The sequence below is a fragment of the Pyrus communis genome, chromosome 12, assembly GCF_041283825.1.
Source record: "Pyrus communis isolate YQ-2024b chromosome 12, ASM4128382v1, whole genome shotgun sequence".
Classification (NCBI taxonomy): domain Eukaryota; kingdom Viridiplantae; phylum Streptophyta; class Magnoliopsida; order Rosales; family Rosaceae; genus Pyrus; species Pyrus communis.
The window spans coordinates 11,600,308-11,611,087 of NC_142576.1; the positions used below are offsets into that span (position 1 = coordinate 11,600,308).

The window sequence follows — 10,780 nt, forward strand, 5'->3', positions numbered from 1 at the left end:
TAAGTGAAGGAATTTCCTACCAAGGAAAGATTTAGATTGAGTCAAACCAATGACCCTAAAGTATGCCTATTGTGTCGGTAACTGTGTACCACCGTAGATTCACCAATGAATCCAATTACTATTCTCTCGTCATCATTACCAAACCCTTCGAGATAGGAAACCAGAATTATTTTTGATTCCTTGGTAGTATCTATTAGTATACCAACTATCAAAATCCCTACAAAGTTTTACTTTTTGTTGAAATTTTTGGAAATGTATCCAGTGTCGATGTGGTGCTAAAGTTGTAGCACTCGACGAAAGAACATCTAGGGGGACAATCACTTTTGGTCCCCGATAGCACTAATCTTCTTAAACACACTAGTTATAATTCTGAATCTTCAAGCGGAAGATTATACTCCATTAAACCCCATCCCGAGTAGATTATTAGCAAATTCCTTTTCCCAACCTTAGAACACTTCGACCAACACTAATTCCTAGAATATTTTTCTTGGGAGACATGATCTCAGCAGACGACATTCTTTTCATTTCCCAAAAAGTTGTAGATAAAGAAAGTGTTACATTCCCACAAATTATTGTGAAATGCAAGATATCATTGGCCTTGTCGATTTTTATCAACAGTTTGTTAACAATTTTTAACTTTAGTGTTTTTCCTCACTTGTCGAGCGAGGAAAGTTAGTTTAGTTTGTGATGTTGAATATGAATAAATTTTCTGACAACTGAGTTATTATCTCACTTCACCTTTGTCTCACGCCTTTTGATGACTTTGATACTTTTGAAATCTACTATAATGGTCCACTGAATATTTTGATTGTGTACCAATGTAGCGTGACAGAGTATCGCTTATGCTTCCCGGCGTTTGGAACTGTAAGAAATGAACCATCTTATTCATGACCTAGAATCAACAATTACCATCTTTAATTGAAAACCGAATGACACTTTACTGTGGAGAAATGTGTCGAAAATCTTTACCAACCTTAAACTTCTCTAATACATCTTTATTTGAAATGAGCCAAATTTCTGACAGCAACGATAGCAAACCAAATCAAAGCCTATGATTTCACCATCCTGTATCACCTTGAATGTGCAAACGTAGTTACTGTTTACCACAACAAAAGATATATCTACCCTTGAACACCTTCATCCTGTCTTATCCCATTTTAATTGGAATTCAAGAGTATTGATTTGACGTTACTTACGAATCACCAAGAAATCATTCAAGTGGTTATAATCACTTCCTGTATCTGAATAAAGATGGGAAATATCACCATAAGCTCCCAGTACAAGGTATCTTGTACATGTGGAGATTATGATGATGTTTCAGTGATTATCGACCAACTTGACAAGTCAACTCATTTTTTGTTGGTCTAGAAGGACTACATTTTAGATCACTTGGTAAAATTACTCATTCTTGAATTTGTCGGATTTTCTGGCATTTCGATCAGCATTTAATATGACTATGATTCCATATTCACCTCCATGTATTGGAAGACTTTCCAATCAACTTTACGCACGACACTTCATATTATTTTTTAGGCAGACAGACTGTCTAGGCGAACCTGTTGGACATTTAAATTTATTTGTGACCAATAATTCCTCAATCACCTAAAAAATATTCTGCTGAACGAATCCTTATCGTTGGTGATTGAATCTCCTGGAAGCTAATGTTGCAGTAGGATGTCATGCATTTAATCCAGTTACCTTGTATTCTAGATTTAATGGACTTGTTTTAACCCTCAAATTCTTGAGTGTTCTTTTAGCCATCTCAACATAGTTTTTCACTTAATCGGTGAAAAAGTCACTATGAATCTACTAGCTAAAGTGTTGTGAACTACATTGTTTGGTTACAAGGTATGCCTGTCACTATTGTATCTACCCATGATGCACGTTTTACTTCCAAGTCTTAGGAAGCCTTATTGAAGGCAATAAGTAATAATTTTTTGTCCAATACCACATTTCACCCTCAGACTAATGACCAGCCTGAAAGAACTATCCAGACCTTAAAGGACATGTTGTGTTTATCCGTCCTATAGTTTTAGCATGGTTATGATAGACACCTATCTTCGTTGAGTTACGTGTAACTACGGTTATTATTTCAATTTGGGTATGGTACCATTTGTGGCACTCTATGTAGATTTTACATACAGTACATGATAGACAAAAGAGTTTTGCGAACAAGTTATTTCAAATTTTGGGGATGAAATTTTTTAAGGTGGGTAGATTGTAATAACCCGTCCCTAATTTTACGGTTTTATTAATTTTAAAAGGCGTGAATTGACCAAAATGCCCTAGAGACGAGGATGTTGACTTTCGTTGACCAACGTATAGTAAGGCGTACGAAACATTTTTTTAGCGTATCCTTGTAGTACTTGTCGCTACGAACGCATAGGCGTAAGCGTAATCAAATTTAGACCTACGATGGAGATTCTATTGACTTACAAAGTCCATGGGCATTTTAGTATATTCACAATTTCAAATATTTTCTGTTATATATCGTTTTTTTTCTTTTTTTTTTCTTTGAAATTTTTATTTGGTGGGACCCGCACCCCACTTCATTCCCCTTCTTCCACGTGGTAGTTCCTCCTCTACATTTTTTGGGACTCACTCAAACCGTCCCCGTCTTTCTCACCTTACTTCAGCTCTCATCTCAAAACTCTCTCGCCCTCTGTGTAAACTAGAGCAGTCAAGCATCACCTAACACGTCCCAATCCTGATATTCCCGAATACCAGGATAGGCACGTGCTGGCCGACACCCGAGGGTGACGAAGCCATTTTAAACATGCATATAAATAAAATATGTAATTAGAAAGAGATACACTAATGCAGAATCTTATTCAGAGCATAGCACTAATCAAGAATAATGTGAAATAAGTATTATAGAAAGGTATGAACCGAGGAATGGGACCTACATAGAGGAAGCTCGAAGATGCCTAAATGGAAGTGCCATAACGCCGGGATCATGTGCCTCGAATCTAAATCCTGAAGGGGGCGCAAAACCAAAAGAGTGAGTGGATCAAAGTTTGTAATAATAGTACTAATAAGAAGAAAACCATTTTATTTATGAACATACAAACCCCTTGTTTTGAAAACACATATAATACTACATAATAGGTTTTCGGAAAACTCTAGCATGGAATGAAAGACGTTCATAAAACATATATGTGTAAAACAATGCTCAATAATGGTGCTATCACAGCCCGAAGGCAAATCCGTAATCTCATCAATTTTGTACTCATTAGGAGTATCATAATGGCCCAAAGGTATAACCATCACCAAAGGTGAAGTTGTACGACACTGAGTTACACTAGTGAAGAAACCATGGTCCATCACCCGAAGATGAAGTTGTACGACTCTAGGTTACGCCAGAGAATAGGATATAATATATATGTATATGCAATGGGTCTATCACCCGAAGGTGAAGTTGTACAACTCCGGGTTACGCCAGAGAAGAAAATGGGGGTCCATCACCCGATGGTGAAGCTATACGACTCTGGGGTTATGCCAGAGAAGAAACATATACATATAGCATATCACACCGACACTGGCCCCAGGCTAGTGAAGCTGGGGGTATGTCATAAATATCCTCAACTAGGTCATATGGCCATAGACGTCTACATACCCGATTGTGTGTATGTCATGTATGATAAGCCGCTTGATAAGCACCGAAAACATACCTCAAAACTCATATTAAATCTGGAGCTCAGAAGCTCAAAGCCTCATTTCATAAATCCATGATAACTCATATTCATAAATCCGTAAAATAAATCATATTCATAATCCATAGAATTTCATATACAAAAAACCAATAATTCATAACCTTTCGTAAAACGTAAATTCGATAAATCATCAATAATGCATAAAACGTAAATCATGAAGTCATGCTTTTCGTGAATGCAATCCTAATATTTTATGAAAACATGCAATTTCAGAAGGGGTCCACTCACAGATATTTTATTGTTCGGAAGCTGCTCGAACTAGCGAGGATAGAGTCACTTCCCACCAATTCACCTAAACACATATAGAGGCCATTTAGTAAAACTTTACTAAAACGGTCGAATCTGGGAAAACAGATAGTGAATTCGGATTTGGCATGTCAAAAAACCTAAAGAAGGACCTCAAGTTCCCTCACACGCATGTGCCACCACAAGGTGGTGGAGCAAAAAGCCACGCGCCACCGCACACACCACCACGCGCATAGATAGGTCGCCAGAAAAGTTGCCAGCACCACTGTGGATGGTGGCAGAGCACAATACCTCCCGCAAAGGCGCATGTGCTCCACGCGCTGACCATAGCAGTTAAGGGTGGGCAAACAGGCTTTAGGCCCGCCAGTCGAGGCAGGTCCAAAAATTCTAAATAGAAAATGGGACGGGCCAGGGCAAGTTCATGAAATTAGCGAGTCGAGGCGGGTCCAAAATTTTGAGATAGGCGCCTAGCCTGGACTGTTTCCACCTTTCATTTAATATCCCTCAAATCAAGACCATTAATTCCCAACCTTATCACAAGTCACAACACTTTCTTTCTCTTTAAATCTTGATCTTAGAGACCCAAACTTGTAACGGCACAACCAGTCAAGCTCATCATTTGTCCCCATCTCTCTTGCTTATCTATCCCAATCTCATTTGATCCACCCTTCATGTCATAACACAGCGAAATGTTGCTTGTAGCTTTTTTCCCTGACACTTGAGATAAGCCCCCATTTGATCTCCTAGTTCTCCGATTTATCAAGAAGTTTTTACTCCCACAACCCCGCCAAACCCAGATTCCGCAACCACCGAACTTTGATTTAACCCCAGCTTCGATCCACCATCGTTGATTGATTAACGACGATGGTTCAAACCAATTGATTACCTTATCACAAGGCACAACACACACACACACACACACTTTCTCTCTCTGAATCTCAATCTCAGAGACTCAAACTTGTAGCGGCGCAACCAGTCAAGCTCAATAATCCTTTTGCGGAGCCTCTACAACCACAACTATTTTCAAGCCCAGATTTGGCAAAATCGAAACAAAATAAGAGAAAATTTCCATTTTCAAAACCAGATCCAACCCCAAAATTCGAACCAAAATTCCAGATTACCTAAAAAAAATCTGCAGAGGGATAAGTTTGAAATTTTCAATTACACATGCACCCAGAATCTTGAACCAGATCCAACCCTCATCTCCTACCTTTGAGCCTATCACACATGCAACCGACTCCCAACTCTTAAATTTTCAATCTCTTTCTTGCTCTGTGGTTTGATTTTGAAGGTTTGCAATCGATGAAGTTATGGAAGAAAGAGGAAGGTGTTGTCAAAGAGGACACGATATGAGCTCGGCAGTGGAGAGAGACCTATCTCGAAAAAAAGGCCATTGGATCAAACGACGTTGTTCCCATCTGTGGACCCGCCCCATTAGATTTTTAAAGGGGTTGGACCAAGTTTGCTAGGTTAGGCCGTGTTAGGGTTAATGGGCCAAGGGTTTTGGCCCTGGTTTACTGGATTAAGGGATTGGGCCAGGACAATAGGTTGGGTTTAGATTGGGTTGGGTCGACCTGATTTCAGGCTAGCTTCCATAAAGAAGAAAGCCGGAGCTTCCCAATTTCCGATCAACCTCAAATCTCAACTAAAAATAGCAATCTAATATATCAAATTGAAGCTCAAGAAACAATAAGTCAGAATATACCTTTGGTTTCCTCGATTGTGGTTGGATTTAGCCGGAATATGGCCTGGAAGGTACTGGTTCTCACTGAAAACTGGAGAAGGTTTCTCCCGAAGTGTTTTCTACATCCACATGCATGATTAACTCCTAAACTACCTTAATCCAATACTAAACACTATATATTGGGTTCCAGGGGTTTACCTTGGTTAGAGATTCAAGAAGCTCACCGGAGTACGACGAGGTGATGTCGCTGTGCTCTCTTGTACATAGAGAAGTCGGACGAAGAGAGAGCTGAGGGAATTTGAGGGAAAAAAAAGTGATGGTGGTGAGGTCGTTGTTGATGTTGTATGTTTATATGTCTGTGTGTGTGTGTGTGTGGTGCTCGGGAATGGAGAGGAAGAGAGTTGCAGAGAAGAGGGGTGAGGGAGAGTGTTTCCTGGGGAGAGACAAAGAGGAAGAGAGGGAAAAAGAGAGAGAGGGAGAGAGAGAGAGAGAGAGAGAGAGAGAGAGAGAGAGAGAGAAAGAAAGAGAACTCAGGGAGGGGAACACGTGGCAGAAGAAGAAGTGGTGTGTGGGCCCCACGTGACAGATTTTTATTAAAATAATAAAATATCTAATACTAATATCTCGAATAGTGAAATGACTATGTTGCCCCTCGACATCGTAATTTCATAAAATGTTCATTGTAACTCCAAATCTGATTCTGCTTGCACCCACATGCTCTTAGCAACGACTACTACAAGGATACACCAAGAAAATAGATCTTACATGACACGAAGAGGTGGTCAACAAAAGTCAACATTTTTCTCCTCGAAGAGCATTTTCGTATATTCACACTTTAAAATTTATAAACCGTAACTCTCGGATCATGGAGCTCCAACACAGTGGAGATTTCCTAGCGTGGATCTCATCGTTTTCAGTGAAGGTAAGTGTCGAAAATGCTTCGAATGATCTCCTATCATCAAGGTTTTAAAAAACGTTATGCGTCTATCGGATAGCAGACTGGGGCTTAATGCCTAAGCTGCTAGGCGGGAGCTAGGTGGACTAGACAGATTTAAGTAAATTTATTATATTTAAGTGTATTGGGTAAGATTAAATTAAGAGAAATTTATTCGGTTCAAAATTATCATAAAAATTAATTAGATTTGCTATATAGAATACATAAATATTATGTTTTTACTTTTAAAATAAAACGTATATTTATATATATGTAATTTTAGGATTTAAATACAATGTAATATGATCTTAAAAAAAGTAAAAGAATAATGAAACATTTAAAAAGATAGAAAAATAAAAAGTGAAGATGGATTCAAGTGAGAGAAAAAAAAAGTAATATAAAATTAGCAAAAAAAGTTAGTAGGGACTAAGAAACCGTGTAACTAAAATAAAGGTGGTGGGTCTGACCAAAACGTCTGTTTAAATTGCAAAAAAAAAGATGGTGGGGACCACAAGCCCATCCTCTTCCTCTTGCATTCACGGCTCTGCAACAAATTTTCCAGATTCAATTTCAAATTCTGGCAGATTCACATACACCCGCCTAACCTCCGCCCAGACTAGTATAGCATAGCCTAGTCCCGCCTAATCTCACCCAGGTGTCTGCATAATCATTTTTTGATGTTTTGATCGATTAAGAGTTAATCGCGACGGTCGATCACCGTCCAACGCCTAAGTGTCGTCTAGGCCGATGTTTAGAACACTGCCTCTCGTCTTTTGAACTGACTTTTAGAGTTGGTGATTGAGTTTCGAACTGATAATGACAGAAACAACGAGGGGGAAATTTCTCCCCAAATTTCGACTAGAACCGTGGCCATCAGGACACATTCATGCCATTTTTTCGATCAACACCGACCCCGCCTTAGCCTTAAATTGGTATATTTTTGTTCATCACATTCCTAACTTTTATTTCGTTCTTGAATCAATGATTTTGGCTAGAAATGAGCTCAAACGAAGCTCTGAAAGTTGGATGAAAACTTGTATATATATAGACCTTCGCGGGGAAGGCGAGTAATAATGTACTTGCAGATGTGTGGGCATGCATAGGGAAGCCACCGTGAGTGACCCATGCGTAGCCACCTTGTGGTGGGCATGTGGCAGTGACACATGTAGGAACCTGAGGTCTCCCTTTAGGTTTCTTGACATGCTGAACCTGAATCCCCTGTTCGTTTTTCGAAATTCAACCATTTTAAAATAGTTCTTTTATTAGCTGTACTTTGTACGAATACGCGAATTTATGTTAGTACGTTATATATTTATGTAAATGGTTTTGTTTCAAGGTGAAACGCATCGCAAGGATCTTCGATGCCCATAAGGCGGGTTTGACTCGACGACATGATTTGCAAATGGGTCTTTGCTTTAAAATATTACATATTTATTTAGTTTCCATTTATATATTTAATAAAGAATTTTCTAGGTTACGCCTAGATAAACGTTTATAAGAATTAGCATAATGACGGAAATTATGAAATAATCCTACGGGTGCCTTAATTAGATTTACGACTATGAATAGTATTATGTTGACTAGAATTAACAAATTACTACGTCTTTTGCTCATTGTGTGCTACACTGGTGTTTATACTAGCTCAGTCAAGGCCAGGCTTCACGCGTATGTTCTCATCGCATAACACACTCATTTTGGATCCATTATGGGTGCTAGTCTTGTCCTAGATTGCTATAGGCAATTAGAACTCGTATGTGATGCGCATAGCGCTAGTCTTCACGTGATTGTAGTACCATAGCGTAAATCATTATTACACCTAGTCATGTTCATGTCAGAATATCCTTACATGAACTTGTGTGTCAGCATATGTCGATTAGCACTCGTTATGATATGTTTATTTATGCGAATAATATTGTGATTACTAGAAGTTACGTGTTTACTTACAAATTATTGTGAAGTATTGCATTTTTGAGGTATTGCTAACTATGGTAAGTATTTTCATACACATAGTATGTTATATTTGGAAACTATACTTGTTTTACATTGAGGGGTTATTACATTTTTTGAAAAGGTTTTACAAAGCTTTATTTTTAGGCTCACTCACCCTTGTTTTTTGCCCCTCTAGGTTTTAGTAGCAAAGCTTTTGTGTTGACGAGAATTCTTGGCAAATGTGGGTATAGCATATTACCTTTGATGGTATAAATCTTATCCTACTTTTATTGTACTTTACTTATGCTCTGACATCACATATGAAATGGGTTCATTCCCATTTACAGGCACACTCTTCTATTTAGGTACTTTTAGGTTTAAATTTACTCACATTTTCCACATCATTACACTTTATGGCTTCGTCACCTTCCTGGTGTCGGCTAGCACAGCTCGATTCCGAGTCTAAGTGGACATTTATGGTCGGGAAGTGTCAAAAATGGTTCGTCGGGCAAAGGTCTGTTGTTTTATATTAGGCCTAGAGCTTCTCTTCTTCTTGCTACAGCTTTCATTCTCTCTCTCCCCCCCTTTAAAATCACCTCCCACTGCAAACTCCTATCTCCCCTTAGCTCCCACACTCGCCATCTCTCTCACTCTCCTTCCAACTCTCAAACTTTGACAAAGGTATGATATCCCCACTTATTTTGAATTAAATTTCTTTATATTAAATTTTTTTTACTACAAAATCATTTGATTTATATGTCTAAATTTGTGAATTAGTTGTGAATTTGTACGGGGATTGTGGTGGAGAAAATTAGGGAGGTGGAGGAAGGTAGGGGAGAGATGGGGTGAGAGGGGTGCTAAGGGGGGGTGGAAGGAAGGCGGTAAAGGGAGACGGGTTTGGGAGGGTGGGTGAGGGATAGGTTGGGAGGGGAAGGGCAAGGGAGGTGGGGGTGGGGTGGTGTGTAAATGGTTGTGGGGGAAGGTTCAGAGACAGAGTAGAGAAGGTGGGGGACGGAATAAGCACTGTTGTCTTAGGAAATATTATCATTTTTTTTAGAAGTACTAGAAGTTTGTATGAAATATTATAAATTTAAGGAAATATTAGAAAATTTTAGGAAATATTAACTTTAATTTTTTATTTATTATAAATTCGTACAAAATATAAGAAAATTTTACTAAAAAATATAATTCTTTCAAGAAATATTAGAAAATTTTGTTATATTTTTAAATTTGTACGAAATATTAGAAATTTTTAGGAAATATTGGATTTTCTAGAAATTTTTTGCAATTTTTTCCATAGATGTCAAGATCGCTCACTATCCGCATAAGGCAAGGAGAATCAAAGTCATTTACAACCCTAATATATATGTGTGCCGCCCCAAGCTTCAAATGCGGCTGACTCACGAGAAGAGAGCCATCATCCGCATGAGGTGCCCCATGAAAGCCTCTAAATGGAAGAATATCTCCCTTGAGATGAAGGAGGATGATTATAATGTTCTCGAAGAGTGTTTTTTTTTATTTGAAATTTATTATTTTTAATTATTTTAATTATTTGAGATAATTACTTGTTTAGTAAAATTTTAAAACTACATTTGTTCTTGTCAATTTTAGGACAACTTCAAGATCGACCTACAAGTGATAGGTTTGTCTGGCTACATAACCCGACTATAGACTCAATGGTTCAAGGAGTGGATGTATAAGCTATGCAGGCACTACAAGACTTTTGAAACTCATGATGAAGTTGTAGACATCGAAATTTTGAAATTCGCATTTACAGAAGCTCTGACCCATCCACCCAGGATTTTGAGCATTGTATGGATGAGTGGACGTCTTTCAGAATGAAGCAGTTAGACGTCTTAGAGATTATGCGCCACTAAGGATGAAGCAAAATGAAGCAGTTGAACTTATAATTTATTTTTTTAACTTACATAAGCCCTTTATCCAAAGAGATCCCCATTTTTGGGTTAAAATGGAGACTAGTTGTAGGTAGTGTTCTAAAAACCGACCTAGGCGCTAGTTGGTGAGGTGCCAATCAATGGAGAAAAGCGAGGAAGTGTTAAGCACCCGCCTGGGCACTTTTAGGCGGCGTAGGCGGTGGTGCTAGGCGGTATTTTCATTTTCTTGCCTTCTTCCAAACTCATAATCACCGTTTTCCTAATTGTCATCCACCTTCAGTCGTACCCACAAACCTCAGATCTCTAATTAAATTTGACGAGGATGAGTGAAAGAGAGTGAGGGAGAGAGAAAATGAAGGAGTGAAAGAGAGAGACAGAA

The 10,780-nt window shown here is 38.5% G+C and overlaps 1 long non-coding RNA gene across 1 annotated transcript; it reads left to right on the forward strand.

Moving 5' to 3' along the window:
• Positions 1 to 9,088: 9,088 nt before the first annotated feature.
• Positions 9,089 to 10,285, forward strand: LOC148692341 (uncharacterized). The gene is made up of 2 exons (XR_015954521.1): positions 9,089 to 9,187; positions 9,807 to 10,285. It is a non-coding gene; the product is annotated as an uncharacterized LOC148692341 (long non-coding RNA).
• Positions 10,286 to 10,780: the final 495 nt, after the last annotated feature.